Here is a 13,536-nt window from a genome sequence, read left to right as displayed (position 1 = left end):
GTGGTAGAGTACTCGCCTAGCATGCGCAGGGCCCTGTGTTTGATCCTCAGTACCACATAAGAGTAAATGAATGGAATAAAGGTATTGTGTCCAACTACAATTAAAAAAATATTTAAAAATAAAGTTAAAAAGTTTGCTGCCGGGTGTGGTGGTGCACACCTATAATCCTAGCGACTTGGGATGCTAAGGCAGGAGGATTGTGAGTTCAAGGCCAGCCTCAGCAATTTAAGGGCTTTGTCTCAAAAAATAAAAAAGGGTTGGGGATATTTTTCAGTAGTTAAGCACCCCTGGGTTCAATCCCTAGTATCAAATAAAAGTTTGCCAGCAAGATATGTTGACTTTATAGAGCAAGTTTAACTGTCATAGTTTTGACAAGCATAAAATGATGCAGACTCTTTGGGAAAAATATTTCTTATGAGCCAAAATTCCATTTTGAAGTATTCCCAAGAGAAATGAAAAAAAAATCCACAGGAAGACTTGTGCAAGAATATTCACAGCAACTTCATTCATAATCCTTCTGCTATGGTTTGGATGTACATCTCCCAAAAGTTCATGTGTGGAAGCTTGCCCCAGTGTGGCAATGGGAGATGATGTACCTTTCAGAAGTAGGGGTTAGTGGGAAGCCCTTGGTCATTGTAGGCACTGCACTCAGAGTGAAATGCTGGTCTCCTGAAATGAATTCACCTGAACCCCACCCCTGCATCCTGTTTTGTGATGTGATTTCTTCCTCCTTCAGGCACTATTGCCCTCCTCCTAGGCTTCCATGCATCTTACCTGAGATCTGGTTCTGCCTCCCAGGGTTCCCTGGCTCCTCCAACCTCAGAATTCTTTTCTGCTGGTTTCTTTTATGCTTTACCTGAGTTCTGGACATTTACCCTGGACTTTTTAGCTTCTTTGCCTTGTCAAATCCAGCTATTCCTCTTGGCCTTCAGACACTCTCCTCTAAGATCTCTTATTCCAGGGTTTCTTCCTCATACTCCCAGGCTTCTGATCTCCTGGTCTCCCAGGCTTCTGATCTTCTGATCTCCCAAGCATTTTCTTGGAATACGACACCTCTCAGGTCTCTGTTCTGATGTAAAATTAATGGGCTTTCTTTCTTTTTAGTGCTAAATAAAAATAAAAGGCCAATTATGCCAGACACTCTCCCTCTGAGGAAAGTAAATAGTGGCCAAAGGGAAAAATACAATGCTGGGACAGACTTTTCTGGTTAGGTGATTAGATAGTGGCCCTTGCCCTCCAAAGGATATGTATTCCATTGACAGAAAAAATTGTTTGCCTTAGAACAAAGCATATCTGCATTATCTAGCCATTTTCCAGGGAATTCTAAACTTGGGAGAGGAAGACCCAGAATATTTTTCACAAATGAACAGTGTCATTTTATTCACCAAACAGAAGCAGGTAAACGGAGCTGAATGAACATGAGTCCCCATCTAGCCCCACCTTGAAATGATGAACAAGTAAGGAGGCTCAAAATCTGTGGCCCAAGCTCATTTTCCAGTAGGATCTCAAGGCCAAATCAGAGAGTGGGAGTAGATTCTGGGCAGCCTCTCTAAAAAAGGAAGGATTGACTTGTGGCAGACTTTTCTAGGCAAGTCCTAGGAACCCATACTGGGCAAACCCATACCCAGGTTGGATAGTATGCACCCTATTCTGTCCAGAGAGGAGTACCACATTCTGAAACCTGGAACCTGCAGGAGCATGGGAACTACCACAAACAGGTGGCAGAACAACTGCTCCCCAGGCACTAGATCTGTAGCCTGCAGGGCCTCTTTGTAAATGATGTCTTGGGATTGAGGTTCCTCTCTCAGAAGCAGGTCTTGTAGTAGCCTCTGGATTTGGGGGGACTTAAGCTGGTACAGGTCCATGAGCTGGTGGAACTCTTTTATCCATGCAGTTGTATCACTGGCATATCGCTGCTGAAGCATCCACAAAACATGGTACATGGCCACAAATGTCACCCATTGAGGCACCTCTTCTTCCTTTTTTTTTTTTTTTTAAGAGATGGGCTGTGCCTTCTTCTCCAACTTGGGCAATTTGAGAAACCTGCCCTTACCCTTAAAATCCTATAAGTCCTTTTGAAACATTAGTGCCAGGGTTTGTTTTTCCACAGAGGCATGGGGATCTAGAAAAATGTCTCTGGTGGTAGGATAAAAGTGTTGTGTCTCCATGTCTTTGAGAGCATCTGATAACTGCTGTATTCGTCTACTTCTGTAAGGCTCTCCCAGAAGATGCCAATTTATAGCTTTTGGGACTTGAATTCTCTTAGTGGTTGATGGTAGCACTGGTACAGGGATAGTCAGTGCTTTATTCTTTGCCTTATAAATTTTGGGGAGCTCAACCCTCCCCTTCAAGGCTAGAAAGTCCTTCTGGAACATCAAGTCCAGGGGATTTTTATCCACAAGGGGACAGACAGCTGTGGGAACATCATTTATGGTTGGATGAAGGTGATTTTTCTCCTTGACAGCAGTGGGTAACTGTTGTGAATACTTCTCCCCATAGGACTCAGCTAAGAGATGGCACACCTCTTGGTGGCTGATGGTAACCCTGGTTCAGGGATAGAACATGGTTCCGGCCAGCTCTCTCTTTGTTTCCTTCCAATTGGAGGGATCACTTTTAAGTGCATTGGACTCAAAAAATCCCTACAGGGTTGTGATATATCAGTGTGACTTAAGTCTAGGTTCTGCCTGAGGTGTTTAACAATGGCCTTAAGATTGAACAGATGTATCTATCTCAAGTATTCCTTCGAAGTCAAGTCTCTGAGGAGTTGCCTCAATTGATGGAAACTCCCTGGAAAGTTGTTCTCCTGCTTCCAGCCTTATTAAGGCATTGTTAATCCAGTCCTCATCTGAGATACTTGCTTCTGAGTCAGCTGGCCTTTGGTGGCTTTTACCTGGCTTTTCAGGTGAAGTGGCTGGGGATGGGGCTGCTGCTGGACTTGGAGCTGGAAACTGGCCCTCAGTTTTCCCCATCAGAGAATCCCGATCATGCAATAACTGTGGGAGGCCAACCTTACGGGTGACTGAGTTACACTCCCCAGCTGGGTGCTGAGGCGCTCAGTCACAGAAATGGGTGTGTCTTGCTACAGCCCCATGGGTGAAGCTATGCTCACCTGTTCCTTTGTAATCTAACCCCTTGCCCTGTTTAGGATAGAATCTTCCATGGAAGTGCCTTGTGTATGTCCCCTCCTCTTACTGTGCCCTTGGGTGTGGCCTACCCCGGTGTCAATCAACCTGCTGACAGTGGACATCATGAAGATGGACTTAGCCCCCTGAAACCTGACCCCTTGCCTCATTTGAATAGCTTCTCCTCAATAAAAGGGGTCAGCGCGTGCTCTCGCTCTCTCTCTTTCTGCGGACTCTTAAGGTCAGAGGAGCTGTCACAGCAACCCCAAAGAAAAAGGTATTTGTGTCTCTTGTGTGGTTATTTCGTGCAGCCCAGGTAGCCCAGTTTAACTAGGGTGACCCCTGAGCCTTTTAGTCGCGGGAACGGAAACCCGGCAAATAACCACTCCCCCTTCCACCCATCACCTTTGGGTCTGTTTTCAGGTTTCTGTGGTTCCATAATATCAGGTAATTGGAACTCTGCCCTGTGGAGACCATCTGGGATCTGGGTCTCTAAGCCTGTTTCCATCAATTGTAAAAATATACCCCTAGCTTTGTCCAAGAGCATGTTCTCTTGTCTTCCCAGTGAACTTGTCCTGGGATGAATGCCAAGAACTTGAGTGTCTTGTCTTTCTTTCAGATCCAAATGATCCTCTGGCTCTTTTTTCCCCAGTGCTACCTGGAGTGATATTTTCAAGGGGCTCTGGTCCACAATTCTGGAGTCTTTCTTTCCATCAAGCAAGGTCTCTTTCTTAAAAAGCATTTTTCTTCTACCTATATCCTCCCTTTCCTTATTAGCAAGACCCTTCTCTTCCATCATTAGTTTTGATAAGCCCATTTCTTCCTTTGAGTGCTCTGATTTCAACACTCTCTCCTTTTCTGAAAGCATTACCTCCATAAGTGAGCTCTCCTTTTCCTCCTCTTGGCTCAGCCTCTCCTCCTCCTCCTCCTCAGTCAGCCTCTTCTCCTCCTCACTCAGGCTCTCCTCTTCATCTCCTCACTTAAACTCTCCTCCTCACTCTGCCTTTCCTCCTCCCTCAGGCTCTCCTCTTCATCTCCTCCTCACTCAAGTACCCCTGTCCCTATCAGTAAGGTGCTGTCTCTCTCCTTCTTCTTTCTTCATACTCAGTCTCTCTTTCTCCTTAGTCAGACTCTTTCCCTTCTTTTTGTGGGCCAAGCTCTCTTTCCAACGCTCCTTAGCCAAGTTGTCCTCCAATTTCTCTTCACTCAGGCTCATCTTTTTCTTCTTCTTAACCAAATGTCTCCTTTTCTCTTTCTTGGGAAGACTCTCCTTCTCCTCTTCTTCCTCCTCCTTCTCCTCCTTTATTCCCTTCTTAGTTAGACCTTTCTCTGTTTTCTTCTCAGTCCAGCTCTCTGATATGTCCTCAGAGAGCTTATCTCTGATATTCTGTAATAACCACTTCATCTGGGTCTTTTCTAGTTTGTCCTCCCCAATGTACTTCAGAAGCTCTTCTACCTGCTATTTTTCTAATAGATTTTGCTCCTGGGTTTTATTTAGCATAGTTTCTACCTGGGTTTTATCAAAAAAGAATTCTTGTACCTTCTCTATTAGCTTTTGGTCCTCTTCCAAGTTCTCTTTATAAGGCAGTGTTATTTCTTTGGTAGCCATTCTATCATCTTCTAGTTTTCTCTCTTTCTGAGCCTGTTCCCTCTCTTCTTTTGTTATTTCCTCCTGATCCTTAAAAATTCCCCACCTGTGACCATCAGTTTCACTCCTTTTCATAACAGATGATCTCTCTTCAATTATTTCTCTCTCCCCTAAAGGCATTGAGCCCATTTCTTTAATTACTTCCGCCAGGACCCTCAACAGTTGATTCTTTTTCATTGCTATATTTTTCCCCTAGAACTAACTTCTTTCTCTTTAGAACTAATCCCTCTTTCTATATCCACTTCCTTCCTTGACCATGTTCTTTCCTCTTTGGTTACTTTTCCTCCCTTGGCAGCATGCCTCTTCTTGATTCTAACCTCATAGGCCAATGTCCTTTTTCCTGGCACAATTTATCTTCTTCTTTTATAATTGCTTTGTCTTGGATTATTTTGTGGGTTGCTTTCTCCTTTCTCTTAGTTATATCAATTCCTTCCCTTGCTATTGCCTTTTTTCCCTAGTAATATGCCTCTCTTCCTTGGCCCCTTTTGGGATCAGTCTCTTTTTCCATGTTCTTTTCTTTTTCTCTTTGGTATCCTCCTTTTCTTCCTGGAACCTTTTCTCCATTTCACCAACCTGTCCCTCTTCTTCTAGAAACAATTTCTCTTTTCCCCAGGCCCGTTGTTCTTTTGGCTGAACCACTTTGTCCTCTTTCTGACTTGGTATTGTCTCTTTCTGGGCCAGTTTCTTCTCTTGTAGGACGAATTTCTCTTTTTCCTGAGTCCATTCTCTTTTTTTCTCAATTGCTTTCTCACCTTTCCTTACCCATTTCTCCCTTTTCTTAGCTTGTTTCACTTTTTCCATTACCTGTTTCTCTCTTTTTTTTTTTTTTGGAACACTTTCTCAATATCCTCCATCTTTTTCTCCTCTTCTGAGACTAGTCTCGTTTTTTCTCTTAGCCTTTATTTTCTCAACCTCTTCCTTAACTTTTGGAGCCAGTTTCTCCTTTTTCTGGACCCACCTTTTCCCCCCCCAAGTCTGTTTCTCTTCTTTCAGTGACCATTTCTTCAGCCTGCTCCTCCTTTTCTTGGTCTTCTTTCTCTTTATTCCAGAACCATTGTCTGTTTCTCCTCTCTCTGGGCTCTTCTCTCTTCTCTCCAAGCTTTTCTTGCCTTTTTCCAGGCCCGCTTATCTTCTTGGGATAATTTCTCCCTTTCACCAAACTTTTCATCTTCCTTCAGGTCCAGTTTCTTTCTTTTCTCTTTGGCCTCTTTCTTCTCTTTCTCTGTGTACCTCTCTTTCTGCTCTTGCTTCTCCTGTTCATCCTGTTCCCCCACTTGGGTTTGTTTCTTTTTATGGGCCTCTTTTTCCTCCTTTTTAAAACCATTTCTTCTTTTTCTGGACCAATTTATTCTCTTGTTCTGCCAAGCTCTCCCTTTCCAATACTTGTTTTCTTTTATCCTCAGACAGTTCTTTCTCTTCTCTAGGCAAATGACCCTTATCCAATTTGCCTAGTTCCCAGACCTCTTCCTCCTCTCTTCTTCCTTTTCCTCCTCTTCTTCTTTCTCTTCCTCCTCCTCTTCCTTTTTCTCTTCTTCCTCTGTCCCCTCTTCCTCCCCCTCTTCCTCAGGTTTCTCCTTTTCCCAACTGTCTTTCTTTCTTTTTTTTTTTTTGTGGAACCATTTCTTCCTTTCTTCAACTTGTTCCTCAATGTCCAGAATGAGATCCTCCTCTTCCCAGGCCTGGTCTTCATCCCCAGGTTCCTTCTCTTCCTCACCCAGCTCCTCCTCTTCCTGGGTCAGTCTCCTCTCTTGGAACAGCAACTTCTCTTTCCTGGCTCTTATGTCTTCCTCGTGGGCCTGCATCATTTTTCTCCAGTCCCCCTTTCTCCTTTCCAGAGTCTGCTGCCTCTTTGTCCAGACCACTTTCTTTCCTTTTCCAAACAGGTTCTCCTCTTTTCCAGCCATTCTCTTATTTTCTAGGATAGACTTCTGCTCTCCCATAGTCAATTTCATTTGTAAAGGAGTAAGTATTTCTTTTCCCCACACCATTTTTTCTTTTGGATGGGTCAGTTTCTCTTTTCTTTGCATTGATTTTTTTCTCAGACTTTGTCAGTTTCCTTTCTTTGTCAACTACTTCCTCTTCTTGCTTGGCCATTTTCCTTAATGCTGTCTTAAATTTCCTTTGATGATCTTCTAAGAAAGCAACTTCCTTTTTCTTTATCTTCTGGAGAAAATTTTGCATCTTTCTTTAGCACATATGTAGCCTCTTGTTCTCTAAATACCACCATCTCTTCATTCTTGACTTCCCTTTTAACCTCTTTTTCTGTTATGATAGGTGGTTCTTCTACTTCTCCTTCATCCAGTTCTGGTGAGAGGGTACTCAAGTCCTTTAAAAGGGGACAGATCTCTTGGAAGAGTTCCCAGCTGGGCTTTCGATCAGCAAGTATCACCTTTACTCAGATCCTTTAACATTCCTGGATGGGAACTTGCTATCCTCAAGGTACCAAGATAGCAAATGTCATCCCTCCAAGACCTAGTGTCTGACTGAATTGCATGTCCAGGGGCCCCAGCTAAACCATGTCTCCTCTGTCCAGGTTTCTTCCTTGTACCTTCTTCTAGCTTAGAAACCTCTGTGACTTCTTCTTTGGGCTCTTCTATACTCATTTCTGAAATATCGTTTGTTATGATGGGTTGTTCTTCCCTTCTCTCTTCCCACTTCATTTTTGCTATTCTTTGGCCTTTTTTCACTGACCTTTTCCAAAATCTTTTAATGCGTTTATGTCTTTCCAGCTTTGGGATCACCCCCCCACAATCTTTCATGCTATATTGATCCATGGTCCCTGAGGTCTCTGTGACCTCAGGGGCCTCCTTGGCCTCCATAGCCTCTAGCATAACTTCCTTTGTTTCAGCATCTTCCTGGGGTTTTACTGGGCTATAAGCACTTGGTGGAAGCTCTGACTCCAAGGCAGCATCCTGGGTGTCAATTTGCCCTGATTCCCTGGCCTCACTTTGTTCACCTTCATCTTCTGAGGGAACCGACACAGAGCTAATCTTTTTAAATTCTATCTTTTTGTGCTTCCTAGCAACTCTCAGGGCTTTTTTAACTGTAGAGATAGTGGGAGAAAAGTTTAAAAAACATTAAGATCCTAACTGAGACCCTTTGTAATATCTGGTTCAGTGAACTGCTATTAGAGATACAAAGGTAAAGAGGACTATGGAATTGTGATTTAGAAATGTTGTTTCATTTCGGCTTCCATGTCCTTAAGAAATAAGGCCTCCGGGTTGGGGCTGTAACTCAGTGGCAGAGTGCTTGCCTCGAACATGTGAAGCACTGGGTTCAATCCTTAAATAAAATAAAGGCATTCTGTCCATTAACAACTACAAAAAAATATTAAAGAAAAAAGAAATTCAATAAGGCCTTGTTACTTATTGTGGATTGATCTTTCCCACGAAGGATATATTTTGTGAATAAGATACTCCCATTTAACCGGTCCTCTGGACTGGCCTTCATGCAATTGACCCCAAACATACCCTATACATCATCCCATACATACTAAGATTCTGCTCTTTGCTTCTATATGTCTCTTCCTTTTCTTCAGTTCAGTGGTCTTTTTAGGTTCTGAAGGTAAGAGTGTTTTTTTAGCAATGATTTCAAGTTCATCATCCTCTGGTCTATCCAAAGAAAAACTAAATGGTTTCTCTTTATGTGACAAGGTCAGGTTTTCATTCAGCCGCCATTCCACCAGAGTAAGTAAGCACTGAATATCACTAGCTTGAATCCCCAGCATTTGGCCCAGAGAGGTTTCCCCAATAATTTCAAGTCTACGAAAGATAGTATTGAGATAGTGATAAGACAAAATTGGGGGGTAGGGGGGAGCTACAATGTAAAAGGCAGGAATAAAGCAGTCATTTAAAACAGTCATTCAGAACAGGCTGAAGTAAAAGATGGATAAAGAAGGAAAGAAGATTGGGGGTGTAGTTCTGTGGAAGAGTGCTGGCCTAGCATGTTCTAGGCCCTGAGTTCCATTCCTGGCAGTGCCAAAAAAGAAGAAGAAGAAAAAAAAAAGAATGAAGAATAATAAAGTGACACAAAATACTTCCTTGATTGGGGGATTTGTAGATCTGTCTTGAAGAATCTTGAAATGAAGAAATAATGGAGAAATAAGCTAGTCAGTGGTCAGAGGAAAAGAGGTGGATACTGGGGAAAAAGAGAAAATATAAGGAAGGAAAGGGAAGGAAAAGAATAAAAAGGGGGCTGTGGAAAAGGGTGAGAAGCAATCAAAATCAGAAGGAATCAGAAGAGGGGATGATTACCATCCAACTTACTGCATTTCTTGAAGAATTTCTTGTTTTTTCAGCAGGCATATCAACATGGTCTTGGTTTGGATGCCTGTGAATCTTGTCATAAGGTATAAGACCTTAGTCCGCACGATCTTATCACTGTCCATCAAGCCCACAGCCAATGGAATAGCAAAAAGATGGCTTATGAAGTCCAGTCTCTCTAGCATCTCCCAGGCTAGATCACGGATACGTGGATTGGAATGAGTTGTATCTTTCAGCAGGTGATAGGCTGTCTCAGTAAACAACCTTAATGGTATTTGGTAAGTGGCAAACATTTGTACCAGGATATCAAAATATTTCTTGTATTTCTCTTCAGTTCAATAAACTGTGAGGTTGAGAATGGTCTCTACTAAATTTTCTATGAACTCTTCACTTAATTTTCTTCTCACCAAGTTTTGGTTTGTCATGCTTTTAAGGAAAGCCAAGGAAGTTCTTTCATGCTCCTTGGATTTATCCTTCTGTTCACTCATTGAAACTTTCCTTTCTTCTAGAGTCTCAGGTGATGGTGCCAGGGGTCTTAAGAGTTCAGTCATGTCCCTATCCTTATCAAGGTAGGGTGAGTACAGATCATAGTGTAGGAAGACTGGGGTACCCTTAGGCCAAAGGCGGGCCCAGATCACTGAGCTGGGTATATAGCAATCAGGAGCAAAGAGCCATTGCTGCCCTTGACCAAAGAAACACTGTAACATATGATAGATGTTTAATCCATCCCAGCCAGCCAGCTGTAACTGAGCAGGAAGCACATGTGGATGTCTATTATACTTGGGGTCAAGAGCAGACAAATCAATATCCTTATCCTTCAAAAACTGTTCTTTGGGTCTGTTTTGAATCACAGGGGACATATATCTCTCTTTCTCTACAACATGAGGCACAAAATTATCAAAGGCAATGACCCGTTTGTTGAAAGGGTCTCTAGCCCCTGTAATTCCTGCACCCTTTGTTCTAGATAGACAAATTTAGGTACAAATACCATTTAAAACAAAAAGAAGAAGCTGGGCAGGAAAGGCTTGGGGACTTCTTGTATTTCATCTACATCGTTTAGGCTATCTAGGTAAATCAGCCGAGGTGGAGGGAGCAGTTTTAAACAAGATGCTATGTAGATACTCTGATTGAAAGTGAAAAGCAGGTCACCCCGATTATTGGCAAAGCAGACTGAACCAAAATGCATTGCTGACTCCAGCTCGGTTACAAGTCCACCTTGGAAGTCCCAGACCTGGACTGAGCCATCTATAGCTCCTGTGACAAAAAGTTTCAGGGAAAGGCAGACATCAAATGAAGTGATAGCACACTCATGCAGGCATTTTTTCTCTCCAAATGTCCATTTTTGTTTTGATTCTGATGATGTCAGAAAGTCTTGATAGCACCAGAGACACCAACGGCAGTTCTTACTGATGGCACCTACAGAACCTGGCAAGCATATCACATGTAGTAGGGGAACACCACAGAGAATTTTGTTGATGGGCTTCAGGATTACCTTGCTCACCTGAAGCAAAACCTCTGTCAGGTATACAGTGTTATCTGTGCCATAGGAACAGAGTAAGGAGTTTCTCTGGGAGCCTTCCAGAGTAGACAATGCTAACACTGCCCCAGAGTGAATGGTCTTCTCTGTTCGGGCCCAACTATAATGGGAGAAGGTTCTCACACTGCCACTGTTGGGTCCACAGAACATCAGTCCTTCTAGGCCCTTGTCCAAATGAGGCCACCCATAGGCCAGGCATGTTACCTTATCCCCAGGGTTTTCTGAAGTACATACAAGATACTTGGTTGTACACGGACAGCGGGTTGCATCAAACACCAGCATCTCTGAGCCACCTATTGCCACAAAGAGCTCCTCTCTGACTGAGTCATAGGCCCAAGTCACAAACTTATCCATGACAAGTAGAGGCCAGGTAATAACCAGGAGGTCCCCTGTTTTACTGGAGACAAGAAGCACAATAAACCATCCTCAGTGGCACACAGGATCCGAGTCCAATTATGGCTACAGCAGATTCGTTGCATCTGCTGAGAAATAGAACTACAGACATTGAAGAGGCTATAAAAGTATGGCAGGCAGTACAAGGAGAAAGCAGAATTACAGATTAATAAAGCAGAAAAAAGTGCATTATCAATAAACTGTAATTGTTGCAGATTCTCATCAATATTCAGTTGCCTCAGCAAGTTTCCAGAAGCAAGATTCCACTCCCTCAGTACGCCTTCACAGCCTGCTGTTGGTAAAGTGTGAGCTTCTGGACGACTGTGGACACACATGAGGGATGGGCCTGGAAGCTGTGGAGGAAGTTACCTTGGTCTAAATGCCACGCATGGATCTCTCCAGCCCTGTTTCAGCATAGAAAGTGCCCTGAGACACACAAGCAAAGGAACAAGTGATGGAGGAGCCACTGGTTACAAGAGTGAACTTCTTTACTTCTTTCAACTGGCCCTGACCCTGGTGGGTAAAGACCCTCACCACATGCTCACACAGAGCCAGCAGGGATCCCTGGGGACCATTCAGGGGAAAACCTTGTACAAATCATGACCTGGCATGGGCACCATTTGAGCTTTCTGGAGGCCCCTGCCATTTGGTAAGATAAACCAGGTAATCATAGCCCCCAAGGTGCCGGACAACAGCATCTCAGTTTCTGAGTCATAGCAGAGGCAACTGATAGAGAAATGACAAGGCACTATACCCAGAGATGTGAACGCTCGAAGGTGATTTCCAAAGAGTCGCAGGCACATGTCACCACAATAAGCAATTAACATGTGGTAGAAACCTGTGTACCATTGCTTGGACAGGTAGCACTTTAGCCATGATATGAAACTTCTTTTTCTCAATTGTTCCTTTCATTTCTGCATCTTTTTTTCTGTATCCAAAGTACTGCCTAAAAAAGGATGATAGATGAAAGCCTACTCATAGGGGCAGATCATCCCAAAAGGGTGTGGTAGGGAAGGGCTGAGTATTTAGTCCCTGTTTCCTCTTGTAGATTAATAAAAGTCATGACAGTTTGACTTTGGGAGTTTCCTTGTCCTAGGCACTGGTTATGTGATAGAAGCACTAGGTTTAAGGCCCTTTTCTTGGCCATCAGTCTACTTCATAGGGAATATGAATTCTGTGGCCTGATAACTAGAGATGAGGAAGGAGTACTGCATCTAGGTCAAATTGGGATGTGGAGATGGGTACTAAAATAAACTAATTCCGAGTCATCTCCATCATCCTGAAATGAGGGTAGTTTAGGTATGGTGCATGGAAACTGGATTAAGGAGGAGGAGGAAAAAACAAGGAGCATTACCTGTATTTGTTTTCCATACAGTTCTACCCAGTTTAAGGACACAAAACAGCTGACATCAATGAGCAGTAACAGACAAAAGGCTTGTTCTGGGGATGGTGAGATTCCTGGTATAGTCTCTCAGGCCAGTCACTCAGGACAACTACCTCATTCTTTGATTCTTCATCAATCTGAGAGAAAAGAAGTGACCTTATCTAAGAGGCCTAAGTCCCCACTCATTCATTTACTTAATAAATAGTTATTGAAAGATTAGTGGTCATTTGTTTTTTAGCTACTCAGGATTCATTCATCTGCAGCTGGAAAGCATTGTTTAGGAGGCATCTCTACCCCACCCTCACTTTGAAACAGAATCGTTCTTATTGATCAGAACATCTTCTAGGCTTTCTAGACTGAGTTTCCATAAGAAAAGTAAGTCCTAATGTCCTAAGGTTTCCATTCTTTGTAATGAATTAATTTCTCTCCCAGTTACCTAGAACACTACTACTTATGTAACATTGAGAAAACGGCTCCTCAAATAATTTTTTGTGTTCCATGGTTCAGATAAGGAACCACAGTTGAGAAAGGCTGATAAGATCTATAAAAGACACTGGTGATACAGTACTGAGCAAAACAAACATGGTCTTGGCTCTTAAGAGTCCAGAGCTAGAGACGTCCAGTGCCTAGGACAAGGAAACTCCCAAAGTCAAGCTGAGTTCTATCCCTAGAACTGCAAACAACAACAACAACAACACACACACACACACACACACATACACAAAGAGTCCTGTCCAGGGAAAACAGACAATAAACAAATTAACAACTGAACATATAAAGCAAATAAAGAAGGAATTCTACACAGTTCTATATGTATGTGACACAGGAATCCAAACATGGCAAATATTCATACCTGTCACAGTTGGAACAACTTTTCAGCGCTCCTGCCTACAGCCAAAGGAACACTCCTGTCATAATCACACACGCACAATTTATTGCTTATGGGGAACTCATAATTCACACAAACGTAACAAACACCCACCATATGTGACAACTAGATCTTGTGGCATGCACTACCTCACTATCCTTTTGTGTATCAAAGGGAAAATGTGTGTTATTTATAACATGGGTTTAGCTGTATTTCAGCTCTAAAACTCTGTATTCTGACCTAGTGGAGTGTGTATGTCAAGGGAGATGCATATCTTTTTTCTTTTTCTTTCTTTCTTTCTTTTTTTTTTTTTTTTTTTTTT

Source organism: Marmota marmota, unplaced genomic scaffold (assembly GCF_001458135.2).
Source record: "Marmota marmota marmota unplaced genomic scaffold, marMar, whole genome shotgun sequence".
Lineage (NCBI taxonomy): Eukaryota > Metazoa > Chordata > Mammalia > Rodentia > Sciuridae > Marmota > Marmota marmota.
Note: the sequence above shows the minus strand (reverse complement) of the source record.